Genomic DNA, 21,322 nt, shown 5'->3' on the forward strand with positions numbered 1-21,322 from the left:
CAGAGCTGCTTCTGGCTTCCAGAGACCAGCCAGGTCTTTGCCCTTTGTTGAGTATCGACTATCACAGCCCAAAGATGACCCATTCCCTGCTGCATTCCATGCATCTCAATCCAGCCCCACTGATCAGTCTCAACCCAACTCTAGACACTTTCCTCTTGTATCTGTATTCTGTTGGCTCCCCTTAGTCCTCTCATGAAGTTCTACGATCCCCTTATATCTTCTGCATAGCAGTCCCACCTCCTCTGCTTCCTTACTTGTCCCAATAAATCATTCTTCAGAGACCTCTGGTTCTTTGTCATGTTTTGAGGTAGAAACTTAACTATTCATAACTGATAGTTTCAAAATATCACCTGTGCATCCCTCTGCCTGTGACAGCATTTTGATCTCACAACGGACGATCCTCTTACCTTCAAGTCCAACGTGACAGTTGTCCTGTCTGGAAAGTTTTAATTTTCTTGGACATTTTTAAAGACATATGTCTTACTTGTAGACTCTTTTATTCATCTTTTTCATTATTGTACAGGAGCTCTGCAGAGATATTGTAGGTTAGGTTCCAGACCACCACAATGAAGCAAATGTCACAATAAAATGAGTCAATGAATTTTTTGGTTTCCCAGTAGATATAAAAGTTATGTTTACACTATATTGTAGTCTATTGAGTGTGGATCAGCATTATATCTAAAAAACATGTACATACTTTAATTTAAAAATACTTTATTGCTGGTGCACCTGGGTGGTTCAGCCAGTTGAGCATTCGACTCTTGATTTTGGCTCAGGTCACAATCTCATGGTTAGTGGGTTCAAGCTCTGCATCAGGCTCTGTGCTGACAGCCCGGAGCCTGCTTGGGATTTCTCTCTCTCCCTCCCTCTCTGCCCCTCCCCTCACTCACACTCTCTCTCTCTCTCTTTCAAAACAGATAAATAAACATTAAAAAAAATAAAAATACTTTATTACTAAAAAATGCTAACCATCCTCAGCTTTCAGCAAGTTGTAATCTTTTGGCTTTGGAGGGTCTTGCCTCCAAGTTGAGGGCTGCTGACTGCTCGGGGTGGTGGTTGCTGAAGGCTGTGATAGATGCAGCAATTTCTTAAAGACAATAATGAAGGTTGCCACATCAATTGACTCTTCCTTTCACAACAATTTCTCGGTAGCACACGATACTGTTTGATAGCATTTAGCCCCCAGTGGAACTTCTTTCAAAATTGGAGTCAGTCCTCTCAAATCCTGAGTTTATGTAATATTCTAAATTCTTTGTTGTCATCTCCACAATCTTCACAGCATCTTCACCAGCAATAGATTCCATTTCAAGAAAACACTTTCTCTGCTCATTAGTAAGAAGCAACTCCTCATCAGTTGGTTATATCATGAGATCACAGCAATTTAGTCCCATCTTCAGGCTCCACTTCTAATTCTAGTTCTCTTGCTATTTCCACTACACCTGCAGTTACTTCCTCCACTGAAGTCTTGAACCCCACAATGTCATCCATAAGTGTTGGACTCAACCTCTTTCAAACTGTTGTTAGGAAGTAATGTATTTTGACCTCTTCCCATGAATCACAAATATTCTTAATGGCATCTAGAATGGTGAATTCTTTCCAGAAGGTTTTCTATTTACTTTGCCCAGATCCATCAGAGCAATCATTTCCATAGCAGCTATAGCTTTATGAGATGTATCTCTTAAATAATATGGCTTGAAAGTCTAAGTTAGTCTTTGATCCATGGGCTGAAGAATGGATGTTGTGTTACCAGGCAAGAATACAATATCAATCTCATTAGAGCTCTTGGATGACCACATGTATTATCAATGAGCAGTAACATTTTGAAAGAAATATTGTTTTCTGAGCAGTAGGTCTCAAGGGTGGGCTTAAAACATTCAGTAAACCATAATAGATAAATAGATGTGCTGTCATCCAGGCTTTGTTTTTCCATTTACAGAGCACAAGTACAGTAAATTTAGCATAATTCTTAAAGGCCCTAGGATTTTTGGAATGGTAAATGAGCATTGGCCTCAACTTAAAGTCACCAGCTGCATTAGCCTCTAATAAGAGAGTCAGTCTATTCTTTGAAGCCAGGCATTGACTTTTCCTCTCTAGCCATGAGAGTCCTAGATAGCATCTTCTTCCAATATGATGTTGTTTCCTCTACCTTGAGAACATGCTGTTTAGTGTAGTCACCTTCATTAATTATCTTAGCTAGATCTTCTGGATAACTTACTGCAGCTTTTACATCAGTACTTGCTGCTTCACCTTATATGTTTATGTTATGGAGACGTCTTCTTTCCTTAAACATCATGAAGCAACCTCTGCCAGCCTCACGCTTTTCTGCTGCAGCCTCCTCACCTCTCTCAGGCTGCATAGAATTGAGGAGAGTTAGGGGCTTGCTCTGGATTAGGCTTTGGCTTAAAGGAATGCTGTGGCTGATTTGATCTTCTATCCAGACCACTAAACTTGCTCCATATCAGCAATAAGGCTGTTTTACTTTCTTATCATTCATGTATTCACTGGAGTAGCACTTTTAATTTCCTTTAAGCACTTTTCCTTTGCATTCACAATTTGAACAACTGGTGCAAAAGGCCCAGATTTTGGCAAGTCTCAGCTATTGACATGCCTTCCTCACTAAGCTGAATCATTTCTAGCTTTTGGTCTAAAGTGAGAGATGTGTGACTCTTCCTTTCACTTGAACACTTAGAAGCCATTGTAGGAGGGGCGCCTGGGTGGCGCAGTCGGTTAAGCGTCCGACTTCAGCCAGGTCACGATCTCGCGGTCCATGAGTTTGAGCCCCGCGTCGGGCTCTGGGCTGATGGCTCAGAGCCTGGAGCCTGTTTCCGATTCTGTGTCTCCCTCTCTCTCTGCCCCTCCCCCGTTCATGCTCTGTCTCTCTCTGTCCCAAAAATAAATAAACGCTGAAAAAAAAAAATTAAAAAAAAAAGAAGCCATTGTAGGGTTATTAACTGGCCTAATTTCAATATTGTCGTGTCTGACATAATAGGGAAGACTGAGGAAAGGGAGAAAGGTGGGGGAATAGCCAGTTGGTGGAACACACACATTTATTAAGTTTGCCATCTTATATGGGCACAGTTTGTGGCACCCACAACATCAAAGATCACTAATTATAATATAACATCAACATCAAAGATCACTAACCACAGATCACCATAAAAAATATAATAAAAAAGCTTGAAATATTGAGAGAATTACCAAAATGTGACACAGAGCCATGAAATGAGCAAATGCTGTTTGAAAATGGTGTTGATTTGGGGTGCCTGGGTGGCTCAGTTGGTTGAGTGTCCAAATTCAGCTCAGGTCATGATCTCATGGTCTGTGGGTTTGAGCCCTGCACAGGCTCTGTGCTGACAGCTCAGAGCCTGGAGCCTGCTTCTGATTCTGTCCCTCCCTCTCTCTCTGCCCCTCCCCACTTGCAGTCTCCCTCTCTCTCTCAAAAAATAAATAAACATTAAAATAATTTTTTTAATAAAAAAAGAAAATAGTGTTGATAGACTTGCTTGATGCAGGGCTGCCACAAACCTTCAATTTTTTTTTCAATATATGAAGTTTATTGTCAAATTGGTTTCCATACAACACCCAGTGCTCATCCCAACAGGTGCCCTCCTCAATACCCATCACCCACCCTCCCCTCCCTCCCACCCCCCATCAACCCTCAGTTTGTTCTCAGTTTTTAACAGTCTCTTATGCTTTGGCTCTCTCCCACTCTAACCTCCTTTTTTTTTTCCTTCCCCTCCCCCATGGGTTTCTGTTAAGTTTCTCAGGATCCACATAAGAGTGAACACATATGGTATCTGTCTTTCTCTGTATGGCTTATTTCACATAGCATCACACTCTCCAGTTCCATCCACGTTGCTATAAAAGGCCATATTTCATTCTTTCTCATTGCCACATAGTATTACATTGTGTATATCAACCACAATTTCTTTATCCATTCATCAGTTGATGGACATTTAGGCTCTTTCCATAATTTGGCTATTGTTGAGAGTGCTGCTATAAACATTGGGGTACAAGTGCCCTTATGCATCAGCACTCCTGTATCCCTTGGGTAAATCCCTAGCAGTGCTATTGCTGGGTTATAGGGTAAGTCTATTTTTAATTTTTTGAGGAACCTCCACACTGTTTTCCAGAGTGGCTGCACCAATTTGCATTCCCACCAACGGTGCAAGAGGTGCAACCCGTTTCTCCACATCCTCTCCAGCATCTATGTCTCCTGATTTGTTCATTTTAGCCACTCTGACTGGTGTGAGGTGATATCTGAGTGTGGTTTTGATTTGTATTTCCCTGATGAGGAGTGACGTTGAGCATCTTTTCATGTGCCTGTTGGCCATCTGGATGTCTTCTTTAGAGAAGTGTCTACTCATGTTTTCTGCCCATTTCTTCACTGGGTTATTTGTTTTTCGGGTGGGGAGTTTGGTGAGCTCTTTATAGATTTTGGATACTAGCCCTTTGTCCGATATGTCATTTGCAAATATCTTTTCCCATTCCGTTGGTTGCCTTTTAGTTTTGTTGGTTGTTTCCTTTGCTGTGCAGAAGTTTTTTATCTTCATAAAGTCCCAGTAGTTCATTTTTGCTTTTAATTCCCTTGCCTTTGGGGATGTGTCAAGTAAGAAATTGCTACGGCTGAGGTCAGAGAGGTCTTTTCCTGCTTTCTCCTCTAGGGTTTTGATGGTTTCCTGTCTCACATTCAGGTCCTTTATCCATTTTGAGTTTATTTTTGTGAATGGTGTGAGAAAGTGGTCTAGTTTCAATCTTCTGCATGTTGCTATCCAGTTCTCCCAGCATCATTTGTTAAAGAGACTATCTTTTTTCCATTGGATATTCTTTCCTACTTTGTCAAAGATTAGTTGGCCATACGTTTGTGGGTCTAGTTCTGGGGTTTCTATTCTATTCCATTGGTCTATGTGTCTGTTTTTGTGTCAATACCATGCTGTCTTGATGATTACAGCTTTGTAGTAGAGGCTAAAGTCTGGGATTGTGATGCCTCCTGCTTTGGTCTTCTTCTTCAAAATTACTTTGGCTATTCGGGGCCTTTTACAAACCTTCAATTTGTAAAAACAAAATATCTGTGAAGTGTGATAAAGTGCAATAAAATGAGATATAACTGTAAATGAGTTCAGCAAGATTAGAGGATGCAAAATCAATATACAAGAAGCATTAATTTATACATATTTACAATAAACAACCTGAAATTAAAATTAGGAATCATAAAATATAAGACATTTAGGAATAAACTTAACAAAAGAAGTACAAGACTTGTATACTGGAAACTACAAAACACTGCTGAAAAAAATTAAAGAAGATGTAAATAAATGGAAACACATATCATGTTCTACATTTGGAAAACTTAATATTGTGAAGATGGCAATATTTACCAAATTAACCTATAGATTCAACACAGTCCCTATCAAAGTCCTAGCTGCCTTTTTTTTTGCAGAAATTGACTAGCTGATTCTAAAATTCATATGGATATGCAAGAGACTCAGAATCACCAAAATAGGGGAGCCCAAGTGGCTCAGTCGGTGAAGCGTCTGACTTCAGCTCAGGTCATGATCTCACAGTTTGTGAGTTCGAGCCCCAAACTGGGCTCTCTGCTGTCATCACAGAGCCTGCTTCAGACCCTCTGTCCCCCACTCTCTGCCCCTCCCTTGCTGTTTCTCTCTCTCTCTCTCTCTCTCTCTCTCCTTCTCAAAAATAAATAAATTAATTTTAAAAATATACTTAAAGAATAACTCAAATAATCATGGAAGAGAGCACAGTTGGTAGTCCTACACTTCCTGATTTCAAAACTTATTACAAGCCACAATAATCAAGATAGTGTTTTGCTGACATAAGAATAGACATATAGATCAATGATATAGAATTGAGAGTTCATAAACATTTATGATTAATTCATTTTTTACAAAGGGAACAAGACAATTCAATATGGAAAAAGACTAACTTTTCCAGCAAATGGCAGTATGATAACTAGATTTCAATATGCAAAATAATGCCTTTGGATCCCCAAATCACACCAAATGCAAAAATTAACTTCAAGTAGATCACACACCTCGATATAAAAGCTAAAACTCTTAGAAAAAAACATAGGAGTAAATCTTCATGATCTTGGGTTGGTTAATGGTTTCTTAGATACAATAATAAAAGCACAAATGATAAAAGGTAGATAAATTGGACTTCATCAGAATTTAAAACTTTTGTGCTTACAGCAAAGGAAACAACCAACAAAACTAAAAGGCAACCAACGGAATGGGAAAAGATATTTGCAAATGACATATCGGACAAAGGGCTAGTATCTAAAATCTATAAAGAGCTCACCAAACTCCACACCCGAAAAACAAATAACCCAGTGAAGAAATGGGCAGAAAACATGAATAGACACTTCTCTAAAGAAGACATCCAGGGGCGCCTGGGTGGCGCAGTCGGTTAAGCGTCCGACTTCAGCCAGGTCACGATCTCGCGGTCCGTGAGTTCGAGCCCCGCATCAGGCTCTGGGCTGATGGCTCGGAGCCTGGAGCCTGTTTCCGATTCTGTGTCTCCCTCTCTCTCTGCCCCTCCCCCGTTCATGCTCTGTCTCTCTCTGTCCCAAAAATAAATAAACGTTGAAAAAAAAAAAAAAGACATCCAGATGGCCAACAGGCACATGAAAAGATGTTCAGCGTCGCTCCTTATCAGGGAAATACAAATCAAAACCACACTCAGGTATCACCTCACACCAGTCAGAGTGGCCAAAATGAACAAATCAGGAGACTATAGATGCTGGAGAGGATGTGCAGAAACAGGAACCCTCTTGCACTGTTGGTGGGAATGCAAATTGGTGCAGCCGCTCTGGAAAGCAGTGTGGAGGTTCCTCAGAAAATTAAAAATAGACCTACCCTATGACCCAGCAGTAGCACTGCTAGGAATTTATCCAAGGGATACAGGAGTACTGATGCATAGGGGCACTTGTACCCCAATGTTCATAGCAGCACTCTCAACAATAGCCAAATTATGGAAAGAGCCTAAATGTCCATCAACTGATGAATGGATAAAGAAATTGTGGTTGATATACACAATGGAATACTACGTGGCAAAGAGAAAAAATGGAATATGGCCTTTTGTAGCAACGTGGATGGAACTGGAGAGTGTGATGCTAAGTGAAATAAGCCATACAGAGAAAGACAGATACCATATGTGTTCACTCTTATGTGGATCCTGAGAAACTTAACAGAAACCCATGGGGGAGGGGAAGGAAAAAAAAAAGGAGGTTAGAGTGGGAGAGAGCCAAAGCATAAGAGACTGTTAAAAACTGAGAACAAACTGAGGGTTGATGGGGGGTGGGAGGGAGGGGAGGGTGGGTGATGGGTATTGAGGAGGGCACCTTTTGGGATGAGCACTGGGTGTTGTATGGAAACCAATTTGTCAATAAATTTCATATATAAAAAAAAATAAATAATAAATAAATAAATAATAAATAAATAAATAAATAAATAAATAAATAAAAACTTTTGTGCTTAAAGAAACCATCAAGAAAGTGGGAGAGGCAGGGCAACCGGGTACTCAGTGTGTTGAATGCCTGACTCTTGATTTCATCTCAGGTCATGATCCCAGGGTCGTGGTACTGAGCCCTGCATTAGGCTCTTCCTTGAGCCCGGAGTCTGCTTAAGATCCTTTCTCTTTCTCCCTCTGCCCCTCTCTTACCCCTCCACCCCCACCCTCCCTCACTCTCTAAAATAATTTTAAAAAGAAAAAAAAGTGGGAGGGGTACCTGGCTGGCTCAGTCAGTGGAGCATGTGACTCAATCTCAGGGTTGTGGGTTTGATCCCCACATCAGGGAAAGAGATTACTTAAAAATAAAATCTTAAGGGGTGCATGGGTGGCTCAGTTGGTTAAGTGTCCAACTTGGACTCAGGTCATGATCTCACGGTGCAAGAGTTCAAGCCCTGCGTCAGGCTCTGTGCTGACAGCTCAGAGCCTGGAGCCTGCTTCAGATTCTGTGTGTGTCTCTCTCTCTTCCCCTCCCCTGCTCACGCTCTCTCTCTCTCAAAATTAAAATAAACATCAAAAAAATCTTTTCAAGTAAATAAAATCTTTTTTAAAAGTGGGGAAAAAACCCCACAGATGGGTGAAAAATATTTGAAGGTCATATATCTGACAAAGGACTTGTATCCAGAATACATAAAGAATTCTTAGAATTCAACAATAGGTAGATGATCAATTTTTTAAAATAGAGCAGAGAATGTGCATAAAAGATTTTATCAAAACAGATATATAAGTGGCCAATAAACACATGAAAAGATGCTCAGTGTCTTAGTCATTAGGAAAATACAAATCAAAATCACAATAACATATCACTTCACACTAAAAAGGATGGCTACAATTAAGAAGACAATAAAAAGTATTGGTGTGCTCACTTCAGCAGCACACATAATAATAATAACAAGTATTGGTGAGGACATGGAGAAATTGAAACCTTTGACTATGAAACTTTGAAACTGAATACTTTGTTGATGGGAATGTAAAATGGTGTAGCCTCTTTGGAAAATGGTTTGATGGATCCTCAAAATGTTAACCTAGAGTTACCATATGACCCAACAATTCTACTCCAAGGTAGGTGACCAAGATAAATAAAAACATATGTCCACACAAAGACCTGTACAGAAATGTTCATAGCAGCATTATTCACAATTGCTAAGAAAAGGAGACAAGCCAATGTCCATCCACTGATGATGGATAAATAAAATGTGGTGTATACATGTGATGTAATATTATTTGGCCATAAAAAAAACATGATACATACCAGAGCATGGATGAACCTTGATGACAGTGAAATGCTAAGTGAAATACACAAAAGGCCATATTGTGTCATACCATTTATATGAAATGTTCAAAATAGGCACATCCATAGAGAATCCATAGACATACAAAGTAGACAAGGAGCTGACTTAGGCTGATGGAGAAGGAGACAGCATTGGGTTGGGAGGAAAGGGGACTTACTACTGATTGGTATAAAATTTCTTTATGGGATGATGAAAGTGTACCAAAATTAGATTATGGTGATAGTTGCACATCTCTGTTAAATATACTAAAAACATTGAAATGTACACATTAGATGAGTGAACTATATGGTATGTAATTAGAAAGCTGCTAAGTAAATTAAATTGAGTGACATTCTACAAAATAACTGACCAGTACTTACCAAAAGTTAAAGTCTTGAAAGACTAGGACACACTGAAGAATTGTCACAGATTGGAGGAGACTAAGGGGAAGTGAAAACAAATGCAATGGGGGATCTTGGTAGAATCCTAGAACAGAAAAAAATGAAATTGAAGAGCAAAATTGTTGAAATTCTAATAAACTCTGTAGCTTACTTAATAATATTGTACCAGTTCCTGGCTTTCGTAATTGTACTACGGTCATGTAAATTGTTAACATTGGGGGAACAATATTAGGAAACTCTATACTATTTTGCAATTTTTCTATAAATCTAAAATTATTTCAAAGTGAATATTTTTTTTCAAGTTTCATTTATTTATTTTGAGAGAGAGAGAGATAGCACAAGTCAGGGAAGGGCAGAGAGAGAGGAAGAGAATCCAAAGCACACCCTGCACCACCAGCACAGAGCCCCATATGGGGCTCGAACTCATGAAACTGTGAGATCATGTTAGTTGAAACCAAGAATCAGATGCTTAACCAAATGAGCCACCCAGGTGCCCCTAAAAAGACAGGCTGTCTTCTCTCCATATATGCCTTTTTTTTTTTAACATTTCTTTTAATTTTTTTAAATTCTAAGTAGGTTGCACACCCAAGTTGGGGCTTGAACTCACAACCCTGAGATCAAGAGTCCCAGGCTTTACCCACTGAGCCAGCCTGGTGTCCCCATGAATATTTTTTTTAAGAGAGAAATTTGGGAGACATTTCAATAAATTCCAATATATAAACTTTCTTTTGGCCCTATGAAACAATAAACTATTAAAAGAAAAGGCACCTTATGAGATAATTAGGGAAACTTGAGCACTGAGTAGATATTTAATATCAAAAAATTATTGTTATTTTTCAGTAGAATAGTGACATTATGGCTATTTTTGTTAAACAGTCCTTTTTTTAGAGATAAGTGCTGGAATATTTACAGATGAAATGATAAAATGTCTAGCATTTGCTTTAAAATAATCCAAAGAGGCGCCTGGGTGGCTCAGTCGGTTGGGCGGCGGACTTCGGCTCAGGTCATGATCTCGCGGTCCGCGAGTTCGAGCCCCGCGAGTTCGAGCCCCGAGTCGGACTCTGGGCTGACGGCTCAGAGCCTGGAGCCTGTTTCAGATTCTGTGTCTCCCTCTCTCTCTGACCTTCCCCTGTTCATGCTCTGTCTCTCTCTGTCTCAAAAATAAATAAACGTTAAAAAATAAATAAATAAATAAATAAATAAATAATAAAATAATCCAAAGAGGGGCGCCTGGGTGGCTCAGTCAGTTAAGCATCCAACTTCGGCTCAGGTCATGATCTCACGGTTTGTGAGTTTGAGCCCCACGTCAGGCTCTGGGCTGACAGTTCGGAGCCTGGAGCCTGCTTCAGATTCTGTGTCTCCTTCTCTCTCTGCCCCTTCCCCACTTGTGCTCTGTCTCTTTCTATCAAAAATAAATAAATGTAAAAAAATTTTTTTTTTAAATCCAAAGGGAAAGAGAGAAATGGCTGGGGGTGGGGGGCAGAGGTGAAATACAGATGGAATTAAGATTTGAGTTAATCATGTCACATGGTGATGGGTACACAAGGATTCATTATACTACTTTCTCTAGTTTTGTATATGTTTAAACTTTTCATTCTAAAATGTTTTTAAAACTGTTTCCTGGGGCACCTGGGTGGCTCAGTCAGTTAAATGTCGATTCTTGATTCTGGCTCAGGTCATGATCTCCTGGTTGGTGAGTTCAAGCCTGACATCAGGCTCTGCACTGCCAGTTTGGAGCCTGCTTGGAATTCTCTCTCCCCTTCTCTCTCTGCCCCACCTGTATGTTCTCTCTCTCTCCCTCTCAAAATAAATAAAATGAGCTTTAAAAAAAAACCTGCTCGTTTCTTTCCTTTTTGTTATAAATCCTAATCTCTTCTCAGGCAGATGCAGGCTTCAAACCAACTATGATGATGTCATGTATTCAGAAAGATAAGGAAGAAAAGCACATTACTGGCTCTCAAAATATTATCTACAATTAAATTAGTATTATGACACAAAGTTTGAGGCATTATTTCTGTTTTAGGGTTATGGACTCAGGGAACCAATCTATAGGGTTGACAAATATACAAGTATAGTCTATAAATGAAATAAACATTATCATATATACCAATATATATTTATATGATCATATGTGAGATGATATATATTTGTATGTATAACTATCTTCAGAGGTGTTTTTAATTTCCAAATGCATGGAGTTTTCTTAATTATCTTCATGTTATTGATTTCTAAACTCCACTGTGGTTAGAAAACATGCATTGTGAATGCATGTCAAACTTTAATGTGCACATGGAATGCTCTGGGGAATCTTGTCAAAATGCAGGTTCTGACCCAGGAGGTCTGGAGAGGGGCCTGAGCTTTTACTTTTTTTTTTTTTTCTAAGTAGGTTCCACATTCAACGTGGGGCTCAAACTCACAACCCTGAGATCAAGAGTCACATGCTCTACTGATTGAGCTGGCCAGGCACCCCTGAGCTTATACATTTCTAACAGGCTTTCACATGATTCTGCTGTTGCTCTATGGACCATACTTTTCATGGAAAGGGTCCGTGTAACACCAATTCCCTAATATCTATTGAGATTTTCTTAATTAAAAAAATTTTTTTAATGTTTATTTTATTTTTGAGAGACAGAGACAGAATGTGGGCAGGGTAGGGGCAGAGAAAGGGAGACATAGAATCTGAAGCAGGCTCCAGGCTCTGAGCTGTCAGCACAGAGCCCATCGTGGGGCTCAAACTCATGAAGCGTGAGATCATCACCTGAGCCAAAGTTGGAGTTTTAACGGACCAAGACACCCAGGAGTCCAATTCCCTGATATCTACTGAGATTTAATTTATGTATAATTAATGCTCACAAACATTCCGCAGGCATCTAGAACTAATGTGTATAATCCGCTTATTGAATGGTGTGCTGTAAATATCTATTAAATCAAATGGTTACTTGTGATATTCAAGTCTTCTGTATCCTTATTCATGTATTTCTTTGATCTACCAAACACTGAGAGAAATATATTTAAAATCTTCCTACGATGATGGATTTGTCAATTGTTTCTCATAGTTTCATTAATTTTTACTTCATATGCTCTGAAGTTTCATTTTTAGGTGCACAGAATTTGAAATATTTTCTGTTCCTGGCGAATTAAAGCTTTATCATTATAAAGTGACCATTTCAATTTCTAGTAACACTTCCTAACAGATTTGTTTTGAACAGTATTTGCCTTGTGCACCTTTTTCCATCTTTTTACTTTCAGCTATTCTGAGCCCTTATGTTTAGGTGTGTTATTTGTAAACAGATATTGCTGAATTTTAGTTTTTGACCCAGTTTTTACATGAATAATAAGAAAGATCTTAGAATGTTTTAACTCTAATCATCCCCTTTCTGACTTATATTTACAAGTAATTTAGCACGTTCTTTTCTTAACTCCCCGATTCAGACATTAATATTATTTTATATCACCAATATTTATTTAGATTAACTCACACATTTACAGTTTTACAGGGTTTTGTTTTGTTTTGTTTTTTTACTAGATCTTTCACTGTACATCTCAAACCTTTGTTCTGGAATCTTCTGCTTTGAGGTATATCTTTTAACTGTGCTATTCAATATGTGGTTCAAAATGTTGGAACTAATCATTATCTGCATTGTCTAATAAACCAGCCACTAGCCACATGTGGTTATGGAGCACTTGAAATGTGGCAATGTGACTCATTACTGAATTTTTTTGTTTTATAATTTTAATTTAAATAGCCATATGTGGCTAGTGGCTACTGCACTGGACAGTAGAACTTTAGAAGTGCCATTAATAAAGGACTTTTGATTAAGTGCATGTTTTTATTGATCTGAAAATGTATTTCACCCTTGTTCTTGAAAGATAATTTCTCTGGGAAGAGAATTCTAGGCTGACGATATTTTCTCTTAACACTTTAAAGATGTTATGCTATTATTATTTTCTGGCTTCCATTTTTTAAAATAATTTTTTAATGTTTATTTACTTTTGAGAGAGAGAGACAGAGACAGAGTGCAAGAGGGGGAGGGGGAGAGAGAGAGGGAGATGAAGAATCCAAAGCAGGCTCCAGGCTCCAGGCTCCAGGCTGTCAGCCAGAGCTGACATGGGTCTCACGGGGCTCAAACTCACAAACTATGTGATCATGAGCTCAGCAAAAGTCAGATGCTCAACCAACTGAGCCACCCAGGCGCCCCTGGCTTGCATTTTTGCTCTAGTGAAGTCAATCTAATTTTTATTCCCCTTTATTTTTTAAAAATATTTATTCATTTTTGGAAGAGCACAAGCGGAGGAGGAGCAGAGAGAAGGGGACTGAGGATCAGAAGCAGTCTTTGCCCCAACAGGCTGACAGCAGCAAGCCCAATATGGGGCTCAAACTCACGAACTTCGAGATCATGACCTGAGTTGAAGTCGGACGCTGAACCAACTGAGCCACTCAGGTGCCCCTGTTCCCCTTTAGGTAATATATATTTCTCTGGCTGCCTTTAATTTTTTTCCTTTGGTGTTTTGCAGTTCTGCCACCTGTAAGCACCACAGTGTTGTTAATATCCTCTGGCCCCCCAGACTCAGGATCCCCTTCTTGTCCAGGTATTGGGAAAGCTCTGGTTATTTCTCCAGGTAGACTCTTTAGGAGGGAGTTACCAACAAAATTCTTGGCACCTACTGACCTGCCTCTGTGGTAACCAAACATTCCAGTTTGCCAAGGACTGAGAGTTTCCTTGAGTCCAGGATGCAGGACTTTCAGTGCTAAAACTGGCATAGTCCTGGATGACAAGGACAGTTGGTCACCCTACCTACTTTCTCTCTTTTATACCACAGCTCTGCCCCTCCTCACGCACACATGTCCCCTTGTGGGAGGCTGGATAAAGAGCAGGTCAAGTATAGTGTCCCTCTGTTCCTATAATCCCTGCTCCATCAGGATTCAAGACTCTGATGTTCAAGCTGATACATTAGCCATACTTTTTTTTTCCCTTGGCAATGCTGTCTCAGGAACCTTATTGACTCTCAGAGAGATGGCTCTCTCCCCAGCCACAAAGCTCAAGCTGTTTTCAAGAAAACTGGTCACAGAGTAGCCCAGGTCCTGGGCTCAAAGTGCATTGTGGATATGGCTGGGCTCCTTCTTTACAATTTTGGAACACTCTGTCAAAAGGTACCTAAGTAAGTCTACAATAATTGCAGAATAGGTTCGTGCACAACACAGCAATGACCTCCAGAGGGTGGTGGTGCCCAACTCCCCAAGCCACCCTCCAGCACCTTATTAAGGCCCAGCCCAAGCAGAGTATTATGTGTGTTAGTGACTGTTTTCCCTTTTTTCTCCCTTCTCTTCTCTTAAGTTTTTTAAAAAAAAATTTTAGTGTTTATTTGAGAGAGAGAGAGAGAGAGAGAGGACGGGGGGGGGGGGGGGGCAGAGAGAGAGGGAGACACGGAATCCAAAGCAGGCTCCAGGCTCAGAGCTGTCAGCACAGCCGACCCAGATCCCGACTCACAGCTTGAACCCACGAACTGTGAGATCATGACCTGAGCTGATGTCGGATGCTTAACCAACTGAGCCACCCAAGCACCCCTTCCCTTAAGTTTTGAGTGAAGTTTCTTTTGAATAATCCCAGCATGTTTTGCCTGAGCTATAGAAAGTTTAGAGGATATTTCTTCCTCAGCTCATCCTGGAAGACAAAAACGATTGTTATACCTACAGAAACTAGTTTTATCACTGGAGATAACAGTGAAGATTCCAGAAAAAAAAAGAAAGAAAGAAAAGAAAAGAAAAGAAAAGAAAAGAAAAGAAAAGAAAACAGAATGGGAGAGAACTCAGAACTTTACTTATTCTTTCATTTTCTAGCAAGCTAGGACATGAACAGTAAACATTTCAGCTATCCTATAACATATTTAGAACGCTTTCAGAACAACTCCAGATCCAAAAGTAACTAGAAAATAAACAACAACACTTGTGGCAGTGAACAATCAGCTCGGATTACTAAGCCACAAGTGAGCCCAGATGAGAAGCACAAAAGGCTCTAAGATTTCCTGTCAAAATGCTCTAATCCACCAGCTGATGCATGCAATCCCCAAGTCCTCTTTAGCACTGCCTAGAAATGGCCTGCTCTTGTGCATGTATCAAGGGTACCCTGCAGGGGACAGATCCTACCATTATTTTGACATCTTTATAGTAGAACCTGAAGACCAAAAAAAAAAAAAAAAAAAAGTGCCATTTAAAAGTTAAAAGAAAACACAGGAGAAAAACCTCTTGACACTGGATTTTGGCAACAATTTCTTAGATATGACACCAAAAGTACAGGTAACAAAAGAAAAATAGATAAGTTGGACGTCATCAAAAGTAAAAACTTTTGTGCATCCAAGGGCATTATCAACAGAGGAAAGAGGCAATCCGTGGAATTGGAGAAAATATTTGCAAATGATATTATCAGATAAGAGATTGCTATCCAGAACATATAAAGAATTCCTACAACTTAAAAAAAAAACTATTTAAAAATGGGCAAAGGACTTATATAGACATTTCTCAAAAGATACACAAATGGCCAATAATTATGCATGTGAAAAGATACTTAATATCACTAGTTATTAGAGAGATGAAAATCAAAACCACAGTGAGGGGTACCTGGGTGGCTCAGTCGGTTGAGGGTCTGACTTCAGCTCAGGTCAAGATCTCACGGGCTCATGGGTTTAAGCCCTGAGTCAGGATCAGGGTCAGCTGTGCTGATAGCTTGGCGCCTGGAGCCTGCTTCGGATTCTGTATCTCCCTCTCTCTCTCTCTCTCTCTACTCCTCCCCCGCTCATGCTCTGTCTCTCTCTGTCTCTCAAAAATAAATAAAAACTTTTTAAAAATGAAAAAAAAAACCACAATGAGATACCACTTCATACTTATTATGATGATGATTATAAAATAAAGCTTTATAAAAAAATAACAAGTGTTGGTAAGAATGTGGAGAAATTAGAACCCTTGTGCACTGTTGGTGAGAATGCAAAGTGGTACAGCTGCTGTGGAAAACAGGAAGGCGGTTCTTCAAAAAAATTAAACACAGAATTATCATATATACAGAAATTTCACTTCTGGATACATACCCCAAAAAAAGTGAAAGCAAGGACTCAAACAGATATTTATACACCCATATTCATAGGAACATTATTCACAATAGCGAAAACAGGGAATGAACCCAAGTGTCTATTAAGTGTCAAGATGAATGGATAAACAAATATGGTGTATACATACAATGGAGTGTTATTCAGCCTTAAAAAGGAAGGAAATTCTGACATATGGTACAACAGGCATGAGCCTTGAAGATATTATGCTAAGTGGGGCGCCTGGATGACTCAGTCGGTTAAGCGTCCGATTTCAACTCAGGTTATGATCCCACAGTTCAGTTCGGTCCGTGAGTTCGAGCCCCGCTTGGGCTCTGTGCTGACAGCTTCAAGATTTTGTCTCCCTCTCTCCCTGCCCCTCCCCCACTTGCGCCATGTCTCTCTCAAAAATAAACTTTAAAAAAAATCTTTAAAAAGAAGATATTATGCTAAGTGAAATAAACTAGTCACAAAAGAACAAATATTGCATGATTCCACTTACATAGGTATCTAGGGTAGTCAATGCTTAGAGACAAATTGTAGAATGGTGATTGTCAGAGCTAAGGGGAGAAAGAAATGAAGAGTTATTGTTTAATGAGGACAAAGCTTTAGTTCTGCAACATGAGAAGAGTTCTATGGATGGATGGTGGTGATAGTAGCACAACAACGTGTATGTCTTTAACACTACTGAACTGTGCACTTAAAAATGGGTAAGATGTCAGGGCACCTGGGTGGCTCAGTCAGTTAAGCGTCTGACTTTGACTCAGGTCATGATCTCAGAGGTTTGTGAGTTCCAGCCCCATATTGGGCTCTGTGCCGGCAGTCCGGAGCCTGGAGCCTGCTTCAGATTCTGTGTCTCCCCCTCTCTCTGCCCCTCCCATGCTCACACTCTGTCTCTCAATAACAAATAAACATTTTTTTAAAAAAAATTTTAAAGAAATGGTTGGGAAAATTATGGTATATTCATACTACAGAATATTATGGAATCATTGAAAATAGCTAGGTTTGTCTACATTCTACAGTATATTAAAAAAAATTAAGTTGCAGACAAAAATGTATCATCACTAGCAAATATTCAAATTGCATTGACAGTGTGTCACACAGGGTTCTAAGGGCCTTTCATATTTTTATTGAAATATAATTAGCATACAGTGTTATATTAGTTTCAAGGTACAATATGATTCAACAATTCTATACATTACTCAGTGCTCACCACAATAGGTATAGGGATTTTTTTTTCCTAAGTTTATTTATTTATTTTGAGAGACAGGGAGAGAGAGCAGGGGAGGGGCAGAGAGAAAGGAAGAGAGAGAATCCCAAGCAGGCTTCGCACTGTCAGTGCAGAGCCCGATGTGAGGTTAGAACCACAAATGGCAAGATCATGACCTGAGCTGAAACCAAAAGTTGGATGCTTAACTGACTGAGCCACCCAGATGCCCTGGTGGGGAACTTTTTATATGTTATCTCATTTAATCCTCACAACAATCTTATGAGGTAAATACTATTATTATCCCATTTCAAAGATGAAGAAGTCCAGGCATAGAGAAAATGAGTAATCTGCCCAAGGTTAAACAGCTAGTAAATGACTGGAGCCTGTAATGGAGCCCAGATTCTCTGACCCTGGAGTACCATCATATAGCATACTGTCTCTAAACATAATTCTATGCTTGGGTATCTGCGAATATCCATATATCATGTATGTATGAATATATGTATATGGTGTATGTTTGCGGGTGTCTGTGTCTGTGTGTTTAATCATATAATGTATCTCTAGACCTAGACATATAAACTTAGGGGAGAAATGGAAAGATTACCTACCGAATTATTAATAATGGTTATAATTCTCAAGGTTGGGTAGGATGACAGAAATAGGGGAAAGGATTTTCACTAATTTTGCTTGTGTGTACGTGTGATTATGTACTTGTGGATTTTAGGATCTTTCCAGTAAGCTTTTTTTCAACTTTTTTTTTACTGCGGTAAAATATATATATATAACATAAAATTTACTATTTTAACCACTTTTAACTGTACATTTCAGTGGCATTAAGTACATTCACATTGTTGTGCAACCATCACCACCCTCCATCCACAGAACTCTTCGTGTTATAAAACTGAAACTCTGTACACATTAAACAACAACTCCCCGTTTCCTCCTCTTGGCCAGCCCATGGCAACCACAGTATTACTATCTGTCTATATGAATATGGTACCTCCTATAAATGGAATCATACAGTATTTGTCTTTTTGTTACTGGTTTATTTCACTTAGCATAATTCCTCAAGGTTCATCTATGCTATAGCTTATGTCAAAATAGCCTTCCTTTTTCAGGCTGAATAATATTCTGTTATACATATATATCACATTTTGCTTATCTATTTATTCCTCAATGGACACTTGGGTTGCTTCCATGTTTTAGCTATTGTGAATAATGCTTCTATGAATATAGGTGTACAAACATCTGAGTCCCAGCTTTCACTTTTTGGGGATATTTATCCAGAAGTAGAATTGCTGGATCATATGGTAATTCTATGTTTAATCTTTTTGAAGAACCACTGTCCTGTTTTTCCACAGTGGCTGTACTGGTTTACATTCTCACCAACAGGGTACAAAGATTCCAATTTCTCCACTTCCTCACTAACACCTGTTATTTTCTGTGTTTTATTTTATAATTTCTTTTTCAACGTTTATTCATTTTTGGGACAGAGAGAGACAGAGCATGAACAGGGGAGGGGCAGAGAGAGAGGGAGACACAGAATCGGAAACAGGCTCCAGGCTCTGAGCCATCAGCCCAGAGCCCGACACGGGGCTCGAACTCACGGACTGTGAGATCGTGACCTGGCTGAAGTCGGACGCTTAACCGACTGCGCCACCCAGGGGCCCCCTGTGTTTTATTTTAATATTTTTTAAGTTTATTTACTTATTTTGAGAGAGACAGAGTGCAAGTGTGGGGGAAGGGCAGAGAGAGAGAGAGGGAAAGAGAGAAAATCCCAAGCAGGCTCCACACCACCAGTGCAGAGCCTGACACGGGGCTCAAACCCACAAAACTGTGAGATCACACCCAGAGCCAAACCAAGAACTAGATGCCCAACCGACTGAGCCACCCATGCACTCCTGTTTTGTTTTTTTGATAGTAGCCATCCCAGTGGATGTGAGGTGATATTTCATTGTACTTTTGACCTGTAATTCCCTATTGTTTAGTGATATTGAGCATATTTTCATGTCCTTTATTGGCCATTTGTAGATCTTTTTTTGAGAAATGTTTATTCAAGAAATTTGACCCATTTTTGTTTGGATTGTTGTTGTTGTTGTTGTTGTTGTTGTTGTTGTTACTGAGTCGAGTAAATTTTGAAACATACATCCTCCCTGAGCCCCTCCATTAAAAACCTTATACCCAGCTATCTGTATACAGAATTTCATGACTCTAGACTTTTCACTCACCACTTTCCTGGATCACAAGAGTCATTTAAAAGTTTCTAAAATTGTGGGTGCGTAGGTGGCTCAGTCCATTTAATGTCTGACTCTTGATTTCGGCTCAGGTCATGATCTCACTATTTATGGGATCAAGCCCCCAGCTGGGCTCTGCACTGACAGCTCAGAGCCAGCTTGGGATTCTTTCTCTTCCTCTCTCTCTGCTGTTCCCCCACTCGCTTGCATGCACACACTCTCTCAAAATAAATAAATATTTTTTTTTCCTAAAATTGGACCTACTTTCCATATGCTTCACTACCACCACCACTGCTCCAACACCTGCACATCACTAATCCAATTTAATCAGCCTTTTTTTTTTTCTCTTTCTGCCCATGGATTTGTAGGACAGTAGAATAGCATCCTTTACAGTGCACATATATTTAAGTGAAAACTTCTACTGAGATGCCTTCTCCCTTTCCTTCTCCAGCCTAAATTTTCCCAAATCCTTAAGAAATGGTTTTTGCTCAGCACTATCATTAACCAGTATGGGGAAGAAATGAAAGACTCCGTGGTCCTAGGAGGGGAGAGCCGGAGTACCTCTAGTCAAACCACAATGACCACGTGGAAACAACAAATCTAAGCCTTCTGAACCCCAAATGGCAACGTACAAGGCCAACAATGGTGAGAACAAGGTTTGCAGAAACTTTGCCGGATAAGCGGATCATGGATTTCGCACAGTTCCGTGTAGAAAGGGCGCTGAGCCTTGCTGGAAAACTAGTCTGCCAAATAACCGCCAAGCAGCGCTGCCTGCCTTCCCCCGCGTCCCCAAGGTCTGACTCCTCCGCAGGACTGATTTTCTCCCTGCAGCCACCGCCTTTCCCCCCAATCATGCTCTGCCTCTCGAGCCCAGGGCTTTGCTTAGTTCCTTCCGCCTCAAAAGTTTAACTCCAGTCCCACTCGACCTTAGATCGACCTCAACTCCGCTCTAAGACACAGTAGGGTTTCAAGAAATGCTGATAGGCCGAATGAATGAAGAAATGAAGAAATCATAAAATAGGAACTTTTATCCTCACGTAACCTGGCAGGAAGATGTGGAACTCTGAAGTCAGATAGATCGGGTTCCAATACCAGTTCTTCCACTTAGTAGCTGCTGGGTGAAGTTCGCTCCTCTGAGTGTTCAAAAAACGTCTGTTGAGCGAATGAATAAGATGTGTGAAAAATTAAATGAGATAATGCTTGTATCGTCCGCTGGCCACCATCAACGCTCCACAGAATTACTACTCTCCCTACTATATACCATGTTCTGTATTTATTTAGGTGGACTGTGAGTTCCCTGAGGAAGGAGATGTTTGGGTTCCGAACTCCCCAAGGTGCTGGGTCATATTTAAGTGACTAGAACGTAGATGGAGGACTGCAATTTTTTAAATGCTCCGGCCGAGGAAGATTACATATTCCGAATGGATCAAGCAGAGACCCCAAGTCGCATCGTCCCTCGAGAAATCTCAGCCAGTTCGTGTATAAAAGAAAGCCTACCATACCTGCAATTCGAGTCTGTGCGCTTTAGGACTCCACCCCACCCCGCGCCTCCATCCGCTGAGCCCAAAGGCGGCCCACGACTTGCTCCTCCCAGGGGCCGGC

At 40.1% G+C, this 21,322-nt stretch overlaps 1 long non-coding RNA gene across 2 annotated transcripts; it reads right to left on the minus strand.

Annotated features, from left to right (window-relative positions):
* Positions 1-257: 257 nt before the first annotated feature.
* On the minus strand, positions 258-21,319 carry LOC125175225 (uncharacterized). 2 transcript variants are annotated; one of them, XR_007155708.1, is made up of 4 exons: positions 21,223-21,319; positions 20,763-20,872; positions 9,179-9,284; positions 258-528 (listed from the first exon to the last, which is right to left on the minus strand). It is a non-coding gene; the product is annotated as an uncharacterized LOC125175225 (long non-coding RNA). The 2 variants fall into 2 exon arrangements; XR_007155707.1 differs by lacking the exon at positions 258-528 and having other exon boundaries at positions 8,847-9,284; positions 21,223-21,316.
* Between the last annotated feature and the right edge of the window lie 3 nt (positions 21,320-21,322).

Source organism: Prionailurus viverrinus, chromosome C2 (genome assembly GCF_022837055.1).
Source record: "Prionailurus viverrinus isolate Anna chromosome C2, UM_Priviv_1.0, whole genome shotgun sequence".
NCBI lineage: Eukaryota > Metazoa > Chordata > Mammalia > Carnivora > Felidae > Prionailurus > Prionailurus viverrinus.